Genomic DNA, 13819 nt, shown 5'->3' on the forward strand with positions numbered 1-13819 from the left:
CTTCATAGCCCCAGATTGGCCAAGGAGGGCTTGGTATCCAGGTCTTCAGGAGTTGCTCATAGAAGATCCTCGGAGGGGCCGTGTGTGTATCAAGACTCACCACGGCTACGTTTGACGGCATGGCTGTTGAGCGTCGGATCCTATCCCGAAAGGGTATTCCCAAGGAAGTCATCCCCACTCTTATTCAGGCCAGGAAAGGAGTAACATCTAAACATTACCACCGTATTTGGAGAAAATATGTGTCTTTGTGCGAATCCAAGAAGGCTCCTATGGAAGAGTTTGAGTTGGGACGTTTTCTCCATTTTCTGCAGGCTGGTGTAGATGCGCGCCTTAGATTGGGGTCAATCAAGGTCCAGATTTTGGCCTTATCAGTTTTCTTTCAAAAACAATTGGCCTCCTTTCCAGAAGTTCAGACGTTCGTGAAAGGGTTTCTGCACATCCAGCCTCCATTTGTGCCTCCAGTGGCACCATGGGACCTTAATGTGGTGTTGCAGTTCCTTCAATCAGATTGGTTTGAACCTCTGCAGGAGATAGAATTGAAGTTTCTCACTTGGAAAGTGGTGATGCTTTTGGCCTTGGCATCCGCAAGGCGGGTGTCTGAGTTGGGGGCCTTGTCTCACAAGAGCCCTTACCTGATCTTCCATGAAGATAGGGCAGAGTTAAGAACTCGTCAACAATTTCTTCCAAAGGTGGTTTCGTCCTTCCACATAAACCAACCTATTGTGGTGCCAGTAGCTACTGACACTTTCACTGAGTCAGTCTCTAGATGTGGTTAGAGCTTTGAAGATTTATGTCACAAGAACAGCTCGGTTACGGAAAACAGAGGCTCTGTTTGTCCTGTATGCTCCCAGCAAGATTCGGTGTTCTGCTTCTAAGCAGACTATTGCGCGCTGGATCAGAGGGACAATTCAGCATACTCATTCTACGGCAGGCTTGCCAGTACCAAATTCGGTAAAGGCCCATTCTACTAGGAAAGTGGGCTCATCCTGGGCGGCTGCCCGGGGCATCTCGGCTTTACAACTTTGCCGAGCAGCTACTTGGTCAGGGTAAAACACATTTGTTTGACACTTTGACTGATGAGGACCTCAAGTTTGGTCAATCGGTGCTGCAGGGTCATCCGCACTCTCCCGCCCGTACTGGAGCTTTGGTATAACCCCATGGTACTGAAGTGGACCCCAGCATCCTCTACGGACTAGGAGAAAAGGATTTACCGATAGGTATTAAAATCCTATTTTTCTTAACCGCTCCCAGGTACAAGATGCCACATGCTGCTATTGCCATATACAGTATAGGCAGTATTTGCTCACTGTTACCATATGGGGTACAGCTCTTCCATTACGCACAATAGGGATATTCAATTGTTTGAAAAGTCAGTTGGGTGTCTGGTTTTTCCTATCTAATAGACAGGAAAAAACAGACATCCAACCGACTTTTCAAACAATTGAATTCCACCCAATGTGTCCTCTGAACTCTGCTCCCTTACCTCTGCTGCTTCTCCCCTGGTGCTCCCTGATCTCTCTTCTTCCCCCTGCTTCCCTTTATCCTTCCATTTCTCCTCCCCCAGTGTGTATATTTCTATCACCCTCCAATGTATATCTGTCTCTTCTTTATGTGTGACTATCCTTTCTCCCTTCCCTCTGTGTGACTGTATGTCACCTTTTTTACCCCACCAATACTCTTCCTTTGTGCCCCTCACAAACAATATTCATCTTGTCCAGGTTCTATTCCCATCACCCCTTTTTGCCACTGCTCTCATCTACATCCCTTACGTTCCCTCACCTCTTCTGTGGAAATGGATGAATCCTACAGGCTGCCAATCAGAAGTGACATGGACGACTCTAAGACTGTCAGATATGCTCAATATTCTCATTTACATAATTTGCATCAAACCCTGATGTCACTGGCAATAATTCTGATGGCGTTAAAATTCACTGGCTATCAACAGCCAAGGTTTGTGCTTGCCACACCAGGTCATTCCCATTCAGCAAATTTGTGAATGTTCATGTGCTCTGTCGCACACCCCCAGTTAGTCCGTAGTGACCTAGTGTGATAGTTCCTGCATTTGCGTGACCATGCACCCTACCATACTTCCGTACTGGGTGACTGGGCCGCCATAGGATGTGCTTGCTCCAGGCAGTGTCAGATTACCAAATAGGCAGAGTAGGCACCGGCCTAAGTGTCAAATACTGTGACAGAGGCAGCATTCTATAGGCCTAACAGCTATATATATATGTACTACGGGATAGTACGTATATTATGCATATACATAATAATCACAATATCAAAGGTGATCTATAATTCACCATTATAGTATAAAAACATAAGAGAATCCATTTTGTTTCTAGCTAAATGATACAGCATATTCATTCATTTGAACTTTATACACAGTAAGAAAGACGAAAACAACTTTGTTGGCTAATATTAAAATCCATGTACGCACATCCGAAGTCCAGTTTAATTCCTAATAAGGAGACATGGTTAAATCACGAGTCATCCTCATCACGAGGATGTATTGGCTAAATATCCCTTGGTTGTCTTTGCCAATTGTCCTAATATTGCATAACGCTGTACTAAGATGTATGAAATCATATGGGAGGGTTATAAGAATGGGGCGTAACTGTTTGTTATAAAAATCATTGTATTGACATGTATCTGGGTTGATTCAGTTTGACCCAGGCTAAGAGAATGTAGTCTCTAGACCTGTATATGGGCGTGGTCCTTAAATAAAATATATGTTCACTTGCTTTCTAAATCTGTCATTTACTTTAACATTAACTCAAACAACAACAACATGGTGAAATTAGTATTTAACACCTAGTGTGATAGTTCCTGCATTTGCGTGACCATGCACCCTACCATACTTCCGTACTGGGAGACTGGGCCGCCATAGGATGTGCTTGCTCCAGGCAGTGTCAGATGACCAAATAGGCAGAGTAGGCACCGGCCTAAGTGTCCCGCGCTTTTAGGGGCCCTGCGACAATGGATCAAAGTAATATTAATTTGAATTTGAAAGAAAATGGACAATCAAGCTTTCTTACATTGTTTCCAAAAGATAGAAAAAATAAATCAAGAAAGAAGCAAAACCTTTACATTAAAGACTCTGTAGAGAAAATACTGTATTAATGTAATATACCCATTAACAACTTATAGTACATAAACCATAGACATCAGGTTCACATTACAGTTAATCTATTAAAAGCTCATCTTCTGTCAACTGTGAGTTTGTATAAAATTTTGGTGCAACCTACATATGTAGTGATACAGGAGGCCGGCAGTCACATGACTGACACCGGCATCCCGACAATTAGAATGCTAACGGGACAGGGTAATTATTTTACCCTTCCCCAGTCCTCAAAGGTGGGGCTGCAGCTAAGACAGTGGAGGTGGCGGCTAAGGCTATGTCACCGAGGGGGTGGTGGCTACAACCAAGACTCTGGTGGGTGACATAACCCATAACCCCCCAGCTAGTGCTTAACCCTACTCCCCCCCCCCCCCAGGTCCTAACCCTATTTCCAAGTGGTGTTGGGATTCCAGCGCCAGCATCCTGACTGCCAGAATACTTACCACATCCCCGTGTAATGTACAGTAGTGATGGTCATCTAGTGGCCGACGTGCGCACTACTTAGTTCAATGTTATCCCACTACAGCTCACGCACAAGAAATCTTCAGAAACAAAGCTTTCTGTGAATTGTGTTTAATAATATTGTGTAATATAGTTTAATAATTAAATTAATAACATTAATTGTTTATATTTGTTTTGCATAATAAAATTGGTTTATTAAAATTGTTGGTTGGTAAAATGAAAAATGTATTAGGAGATAATTTGGGATGGGTGCCAGAGATTTCGACTGCCTAGGGGCCCCCACAGCGTTTAATCTGGCACTGGCTGCGTGCTACTCCTCTGTGTACAAGGGAGAGAAGTAGAAGAATTTAAGCGTGTATTCCTTTACCTTCACCAAAAGAACATAAGAAGGCTTCTAAGGTGAGGTAAATATAATTGCTTTACTAGGCAAATCTAGATGAGCACCACACACTGGTCATTTACCCAGGTGAGGTGCTGTGTTTGATGCTTGTAATTAGGGATGTGCACTTGAAATTTTTCGGGTTTTGTGTTTTGGTTTTGTGTTTGGTTCTGCGGCCGTGTTTTGGGTTCGACCGCGTTTTGGCAAAACCTCACCGAATTTTTTTTGTCGGATTCGGGTGTGTTTTGGATTCGGGTGTTTTTTTCAAAAAACCCTAAAAAACAGCTTAAATCATAGAATTTGGGGGTCATTTTGATCCCAAAGTATTATTAACCTCAAAAACCATAATTTCCACTCATTTTCAGTCTATTCTGAGTACCTCACACCTCACAATATTATTTTTAGTCCTAAAATTTGCACCGAGGTCGCTGGATGACTAAGCTAAGCGACCCTAGTGGCCGACACAAACACCTGGCCCATCTAGGAGTGGCACTGCAGTGTCACGCAGGATGGCCCTTCCAAAAAACACTCCCCAAACAGCACATGACGCAAAGAAGAAAAAAAGAGGCGCAATGAGGTAGCTGTGTGAGTAAGCTAAGCGACCCTAGTGGCCGACACAAACACCTGGCCCATCTAGGAGTGGCACTGCAGTGTCACGCAGGATGGCCCTTCCAAAAAACACTCCCCAAACAGCACATGACGCAAAGAAGAAAAAAAGAGGCGCAATGAGGTAGCTGTGTGAGTAAGCTAAGCGACCCTAGTGGCCGACACAAACACCTGGCCCATCTAGGAGTGGCACTGCAGTGTCACGCAGGATGGCCCTTCCAAAAAACACTCCCCAAACAGCAGATGACGCAAAGAAGAAAAAAAGAGGCGCAATGAGGTAGCTGTGTGAGTAAGATAAGCGACCCTAGTGGCCGACACAAACACCTGGCCCATCTAGGAGTGGCACTGCAGTGTCACGCAGGATGGCCCTTCCAAAAAACACTCCCCAAACAGCACATGACGCAAATAAAAATGAAAGAAAAAAGAGGTGCAAGATGGAATTGTCCTTGGGCCCTCCCACCCACCCTTATGTTGTATAAACAGGACATGCACACTTTAACCAACCCATCATTTCAGTGACAGGGTCTGCCACACGACTGTGACTGAAATGACGGGTTGGTTTGGACCCCCACCGAAAAAGAAGCAATTAATCTCTCCTTGCACAAACTGGCTCTACAGAGGCAAGATGTCCACCTCATCATCATCCTCCGATATATCACCGTGTACATCCCGCTCCTCACAGATTATCAATTCGTCCCCACTGGAATCCACCATCTCAGCTCCCTGTGTACTTTGTGGAGGCAATTGCTGCTGGTCAATGTCTCCACGGAGGAATTGATTATAATTCATTTTAATGAACATCATCTTCTCCACATTTTCTGGAAGTAACCTCGTACGCAGATTGCTGACAAGGTGAGCGACGGCACTAAACACTCTTTCGGAGTACACACTTGTGGGAGGGCAACTTAGGTAGAATAAAGCCAGTTTGTGCAAGGGCCTCCAAATTGCCTCTTTTTCCTGCCAGTATAAGTACGGACTGTCTGACGTGCCTACTTGGATGCGGTCACTCATATAATCCTCCACCATTCTTTCAATGGTGAGAGAATCATATGCAGTGACAGTAGACGACATGTCCGTAATCGTTGTCAGGTCCTTCAGTCCGGACCAGATGTCAGCATCAGCAGTCGCTCCAGACTGCCCTGCATCACCGCCAGCGGGTGGGCTCGGAATTCTGAGCCTTTTCCTCGCACCCCCAGTTGCGGGAGAATGTGAAGGAGGAGATGTTGACAGGTCGCGTTCCGCTTGACTTGACAATTTTGTCACCAGCAGGTCTTTGAACCCCAGCAGACTTGTGTCTGCCGGAAAGAGAGATCCAAGGTAGGTTTTAAATCTAGGATCGAGCACGGTGGCCAAAATGTAGTGCTCTGATTTCAACAGATTGACCACCCGTGAATCCTTGTTAAGCGAATTAAGGGCTCCATCCACAAGTCCCACATGCCTAGCGGAATCGCTCCCTTTTAGCTCCTCCTTCAATGCCTCCAGCTTCTTCTGCAAAAGCCTGATGAGGGGAATGACCTGACTCAGGCTGGCAGTGTCTGAACTGACTTCACGTGTGGCAAGTTCAAAAGGTTGCAGAACCTTGCACAACGTTGAAATCATTCTCCACTGCGCTTGAGACAGGTACATTCCACCTCCTATATCGTGCTCAATTGTATAGGCTTGAATGGCCTTTTGCTGCTCCTCCAACCTCTGAAGCATATAGAGGGTTGAATTCCACCTCGTTACCACTTCTTGCTTCAGATGATGGCAGGGCAGGTTCAGGCGTTTTTGGTGGTGCTCCAGTCTTCTGTACGTGGTGCCTGTACGCCGAAAGTGTCCCGCAATTCTTCTGGCCACCGACAGCATCTCTTGCACGCCCCTGTCGTTTTTTAAAAAATTCTGCACCACCAAATTCAAGGTATGTGCAAAACATGGGACGTGCTGGAATTTGCCCATATTTAATGCACACACAAAATTGCTGGCGTTGTCCGATGCCACAAATCCACAGGAGAGTCCAATTGGGGTAAGCCATTCCGCGATGATCTTCCTCAGTTGCCGTAAGAGGTTTTCAGCTGTGTGCGTATTCTGGAAACCGGTGATACAAAGCGTAGCCTGCCTAGGAAAGAGTTGGCGTTTGCGAGATGCTGCTACTGGTGCCGCCGCTGCTGTTCTTGCGGCGGGAGTCCATACATCTACCCAGTGGGCTGTCACAGTCATATAGTCCTGACCCTGACCTGCTCCACTTGTCCACATGTCCGTGGTTAAGTGGACATTGGGTACAACTGCATTTTTTAGGACACTGGTGAGTCTTTTTCTGACGTCCGTGTACATTCTCGGTATCGCCTGCCTAGAGAAGTGGAACCTAGATGGTATTTGGTAACGGGGGCACACTGCCTCAAGAAATTGTCTAGTTCCCTGTGAACTAACGGCAGATACCGGACGCACGTCTAACACCAACATAGTTGTCAAGGCCTCAGTTATCCGCTTTGCAACAGGATGACTGCTGTGATATTTCATCTTCCTCGCAAAGGACTGTTGGACAGTCAATTGCTTGGTGGAAGTAGTAAAAGTGGGCTTACGACTTCCCCTCTGGGATGACCATCGACTCCCAGCAGCAACAACAGCAGCGCCAGCAGCAGTAGGCGTTACACGCAAGGATGCATCGGAGGAATCCCAGGCAGGAGAGGACTCGTCAGAATTGCCAGTGACATGGCATGCAGGACTATTGGCATTCCTGGGGAAGGAGGAAATTGACACTGAGGGAGTTGGTGGGGTGGTTTGCGTGAGCTTGGTTACAAGAGGAAGGGATTTACTGGTCAGTGGACTGCTTCCGCTGTCGCCCAAAGTTTTTGAACTTGTCACTGACTTATTATGAATGCGCTGCAGGTGACGTATAAGGGAGGATGTTCCGAGGTGGTTAACGTCCTTACCCCTACTTATTACAGCTTGACAAAGGCAACACACGGCTTGACAAATGTTGTCCGCATTTCTGGTGAAATACTTCCACACCGAAGAGCTGATTTTTTTGGTATTTTCACCAGGCATGTCAACGGCCCTATTCCTCCCACGGACAACAGGTGTCTCCCCGGGTGCCTGACTTAAACAAACCACCTCACCATCAGAATCCTCCTTGTCAATTTCCTCCCCAGCGCCAGCAACACCCATATCCTCCTCATCCTGGTGTACTTCAACACTGACATCTTCAATCTGACTATCAGGAACTGGACGGCGGGTGCTCCTTCCAGCACTTGCAGGGGGCGTGCAAATGGTGGAAGGCGCATGCTCTTCACGTCCAGTGTTGGGAAGGTCAGGCATCGCAACCGACACAATTGGACTCTCCTTGTGGATTTGGGATTTCGAAGAACGCACAGTTCTTTGCGGTGCTTTTGCCAGCTTGAGTCTTTTCAGTTTTCTAGCGAGAGGCTGAGTGCTTCCATCCTCATGTGAAGCTGAACCACTAGCCATGAACATAGGCTAGGGCCTCAGCCGTTCCTTGCCACTCCGTGTGATAAATGGCATATTGGCAAGTTTACGCTTCTCCTCCGACAATTTTATTTTAGATTTTGGAGTCCTTTTTTTACTGATATTTGGTGTTTTGGATTTGACATGCTCTGTACTATGACATTGGGCATCGGCCTTGGCAGACGACGTTGCTGGCATTTCATCGTCTCGGCCATGACTAGTGGCAGCAGCTTCAGCACGAGGTGGAAGTGGATCTTGATCTTTCCCTAATTTTGGAACCTCAACATTTTTGTTCTCCATATTTTAATAGGCACAACTAAAAGGCACCTCAGGTAAACAATGGAGATGGATGGATACTAGTATACTTATGGATGGACCAGCGACTGCCGACACAGAGGTAGCTACAGCCGTGGACTACCGTACTGTGTCTGCTGCTAATATAGACTGGATGATAATGAGATGAAATTAATATATATATATATATATATATATATATATATAATATCACTAGTACTGCAGCCGGACAGGTATATATATTTATTATGTAATGACTGATGACGGACCTGCTGGACACTGTCAGCTCAGCAGCACCGCAGACTGCTACAGTAAGCTACTATAGTAGTATGTATCAAGAAGAAAGAGAAAAAAAAACCACGGGTAGGTGGTATACAATTATGGATGGACCAGCGACTGCCGACACAGAGGTAGCTACAGCCGTGGACTACCGTACTGTGTCTGCTGCTAATATAGACTGGATGATAATGAGATGAAATCAATATATATATATATATATATATATAATATCACTAGTACTGCAGCCGGACAGGTATATATATTTATTATGTAATGACTGATGACGGACCTGCTGGACACTGTCAGCTCAGCAGCACCGCAGACTGCTACAGTAAGCTACTATAGTAGTATGTATAAAGAAGAAAGAAAAAAAAAAACCACGGGTAGGTGGTATACAATTATGGATGGACGAGCGACTGCCGACACAGAGGTAGCTACAGCCGTGGACTACCGTACTGTGTCTGCTGCTAATATAGACTGGATGATAATGAGATGAAATCAATATATATATATATAATATCACTAGTACTGCAGCCGGACAGGTATATATATTTATTATGTAATGACTGATGACGGACCTGCTGGACACTGTCAGCTCAGCAGCACCGCAGACTGCTACAGTAAGCTACTATAGTAGTATGTATAAAGAAGAAAGAAAAAAAAAACCACGGGTAGGTGGTATACAATTATGGATGGACGAGCGACTGCCGACACAGAGGTAGCTACAGCCGTGGACTACCGTACTGTGTCTGCTGCTAATATAGACTGGATGATAATGAGATGAAATCAATATATATATAATATCACTAGTACTGCAGCCGGACAGGTATATATATTTATTATGTAATGACTGATGACGGACCTGCTGGACACTGTCAGCTCAGCAGCACCGCAGACTGCTACAGTAAGCTACTATAGTAGTATGTATAAAGAAGAAAGAAAAGAAAAAAACCACGGGTAGGTGGTATACAATTATGGATGGACGAGCGACTGCCGACACAGAGGTAGCTACAGCCGTGGACTACCGTACTGTGTCTGCTGCTAATATAGACTGGATGATAATGAGATGAAATCAATATATATATAATATCACTAGTACTGCAGCCGGACAGGTATATATATTTATTATGTAATGACTGATGACGGACCTGCTGGACACTGTCAGCTCAGCAGCACCGCAGACTGCTACAGTAAGCTACTATAGTAGTATGTATAAAGAAGAAAGAAAAAAAAAAACCACGGGTAGGTGGTATACAATTATGGATGGACAAGCGACTGCCGACACAGAGGTAGCTACAGCCGTGGACTACCGTACTGTGTCTGCTGCTAATATAGACTGGATGATAATGAGATGAAATCAATATATATATATATAATATCACTAGTACTGCAGCCGGACAGGTATATATATTTATTATGTAATGACTGATGACGGACCTGCTGGACACTGTCAGCTCAGCAGCACCGCAGACTGCTACAGTAAGCTACTATAGTAGTATGTATAAAGAAGAAAGAAAAGAAAAAACCACGGGTAGGTGGTATACAATTATGGATGGACGAGCGACTGCCGACACAGAGGTAGCTACAGCCATGGACTACCGTACTGTGTCTGCTGCTAATATAGATTGGATGATAATGAGATGAAATCAATATATATATATATAATATCACTAGTACTGCAGCCGGACAGGTATATATATTTATTATGTAATGACTGATGACGGACCTGCTGGACACAGTCAGCTCAGCAGCACCGCAGACTGCTACAGTAAGCTACTATAGTAGTATGTATAAAGAAGAAAGAAAAAAAAAAAACCACGGGTAGGTGGTATACAATATTATATATATATTATATACAATTATATATATATATATATATATATATATATATTAAACTGGTGGTGACTGGTGGTCAGGTCACTGGTCACACTATCAGCAACTTGCAAGTAGTACTCCTAAGCAGACAATCACAATATATATATTATACTGGTGGTCAGTGTGGTCACAATGGCAGTGTGGCACTCTGGCAGCAAAAGTGTGCACTGTACGTTATATGTACTCCTGAGTCCTGCTCTCAGACTCTAACTGCTCCCCACTGTCAGTGTCTCCCCCACAAGTCAGATAATATACAGTCACACTATCTATCACTTCAGCAAGTAACTAGTACTCCTCCTAATGCTCCCCAAAATTACTACTGTGTCTCTCTCTACTGTCTCACTCTCTTCTCTATAAACGGAGAGGACGCCAGCCACGTCCTCTCCCTATGAATCTCAATGCACGTGTGAAAATGGCGGCGACGCGCGGCTCCTTATATAGAATCCGAGTCTCGCGATAGAATCCGAGCCTCGCGAGAATCCGACAGCGGGATGATGACGTTCGGGCGCGCTCGGGTTAACCGAGCAAGGCGGGAAGATCCGAGTCGCTCGGCCCCGTGTAAAAAAACATGAAGTTCGGGCGGGTTCGGATTCCGAGGAACCGAACCAGCTCATCCCTACTTGTAATGTCATTGAATCTGTTTTGGTATTGTCACCATCTCCTACACACAATTTGTGTACATGGGTCATATGCAGGTAGGGCATGTACAGTGACCACGACCCTATTGCATATCCAATTTGAGAATCGGCACATTTATCCTTGTTTCAAGGATACCATTGTAAATGATGCACATACTGTATGAACTGACTTATTTAATGTAACCCCCACTCTATATTATCTCAGATTAATAAAGAGGAGTCCTGAATAAAGTTCATCTATATAAGAAAATATTTCAGGCTTAAATCTGATATGCATGATAATTATAATTATATGATGTATATGTTATGCAAAATAGCTTTAAAGAATGTCATATAAACATCCCTGACTTTCTGAACTTTATATTTAACTGTGTCTGCTGGTTCAGACAACACAATTCAAGAATGTTGACAAAAATGTTTTGTTTTTCCTTAAAAAAATACCTTTTCACTAGGTTGTGTTCATAAACACGTAGCTGTCCCAGCACATATTTATATGACCAAATTTTACTTTTTCAATTTAAATATATGTCTGCATTCTGCTCTTTTTACACACTTCCAAGACAACCCAATTCATACGTGACTTTATCACTGACCTATCATACTGTCATTAAACATGGCTTATAGGGTGATACTATAGATTATAAGCTTGCGAGTAGGGCCTTCCTCTATGTCTATCTGTTTTTACCCAGTTTTGTTCTATTACTGTTCTAATTGTAAAGCGCAATGGAATATGCTGCGCTATATAAGAAACTGTTAATAAATAAATAAATTACATGGTCAACAGTTATGCAGTTGACAGCATCGTGTAAAGCACAGACATGGGAGAAATGTTATTTACAGCATTTTTACCGTGTCGGCACTAGAATTGTAAACCTGATATTTTGCCATTGTGTTTACAGTTCTAACGCCGAAACTGTAAAAATACTTTAAATAACATTACCCATGTCGGCATTCTGTGATCCACATTATGCTGCCAACATTTTAATTTCAACAAAACATACCAATCCCGGGTTATATATTATTATAGTGCTATCAGATCTAAGAAATTTTTATAGAAAGTTATTGTTTGTTTATTGACATTATTTATATTGAGCCAGCACATTGAGTTGCAATTTATAATTGGGAGCAAAACAGAAATAAAAATAAAAGTGGGTGATAGCAGACAGGCAGAGAAGTGAGAGGGCCCTGCTTGCAAGCTTATAATCTTAATATATTTACCTTTACATATCTCTGTAACATAGTGAGTTATATACTAATAAAAGTGTTTACCAGTGATGAGGCTGATGTAGGGTACATTGCCAGTATATAGTGCCTTGCTAAAGTATTCACCCCCCTTGGCTTTTTACTTATTTTGTTACATTACAACCTGTAATTTTTATTTATTTTTTTAATCTGAATTTTAGGTGATGGATCTGTACAAAATAGTTTAAGTTGGTGAAGTAAAATGAGAAAAATTTATATAAAAAATAATTTTTATAAATAAAAATTTTAAAATTGGCATGTACATATGTATTCACCCCCTTTGCCATGAAGCCCCTCAAAAGTTCTGGTGCAACAAATTACCCTCAGAAGTCACATAATTAGTGAAATGAAGTCCACCTGTGTGCAGTCTAAGTGTCACATGATCTGTCGGTATAAACACACCTTTTCTGAAAGGCCCCAGAGGCTGCATCACCACTAAGCAAGAGGCATCACACCATGAAGACCAAGGAGCTCTCCAAACAAGTCAGGGACAAAGTAGTTGAGAAGTACAATTCAGGGTTGGGTTATAAAAAAATATCCAAATATTTGATGATTTCCCGGAGCATCATCAAATCCATCATCTTCAAATGGAAAGAACATGGTACCCCAACAAACCTGCCAAGAGAGGGACGGCCACCAAAACTCACAGACTGGGCAAGGAGGGCATTAATCAGAGAGGCAGCACAGAGACCAAAGGTAACCCTGAAGGAGCTGAAGAGTTCCACAGTAGAGACTGGTGTATCTGTGCATGTGACCACAATAAGCAGTACACTCCATAGAGCTGGGCTTTATGGAAGAGTGGCCAGAAAAAAAAACATTACTTAGTGTTAAAAATAAGAAGGCACATTTTGAGTAGGCATGTGGACTACTCCCCAAATGTATGGAGAAAGGTGCTCTGGTCAGATGAGACTAAAATTAAACTATTCGGCTACCAAGGAAAATGCTATGTCTGGCACAAACTTAACACATCCCATCACCCCAAGAACACCATCCCCACAGTGAAACATGGTGGTGGCAGCATCATGCTGTGGGGATGTTTTTCAGCAGCAGGGACTGGTAAACAGTTTTGAGTCGAGGGAAAGATGGATGGTGCTAAATACAGGGATATTCTTGAGCAAAACCTGTTTCAGTCTGCCTGTGATTTGAGACTGGGATGGAGGTTCACCTTCCAGCAGGACAATGACCCGAAGCATACTGCTAATGCAACACTTGAGTGGTTTAAGGGGAAACATTTAAATGTGTTGGAATGGCCCAGTCAAAGCCCAGATCTCAATCCAATTGAGAATCTGTGGTCAGACTTGAAGATTGCAGCTCACAAGTGGAAACCATCCAACATGCAGTTTTACCTTGAGGAATGGGCAAAAATCCCAGTGGCAAGATGTGGCAAGCTCATAGAGACTTATCCAAAGTGACTTGCAGCTGTAATTGCCGCAAAAGGTGGCTCTACAAAGTACTGACTATAAGGGGGTGAATAGTTATGCA

This window comes from Pseudophryne corroboree, chromosome 5, assembly GCF_028390025.1.
Source record: "Pseudophryne corroboree isolate aPseCor3 chromosome 5, aPseCor3.hap2, whole genome shotgun sequence".
NCBI lineage: Eukaryota > Metazoa > Chordata > Amphibia > Anura > Myobatrachidae > Pseudophryne > Pseudophryne corroboree.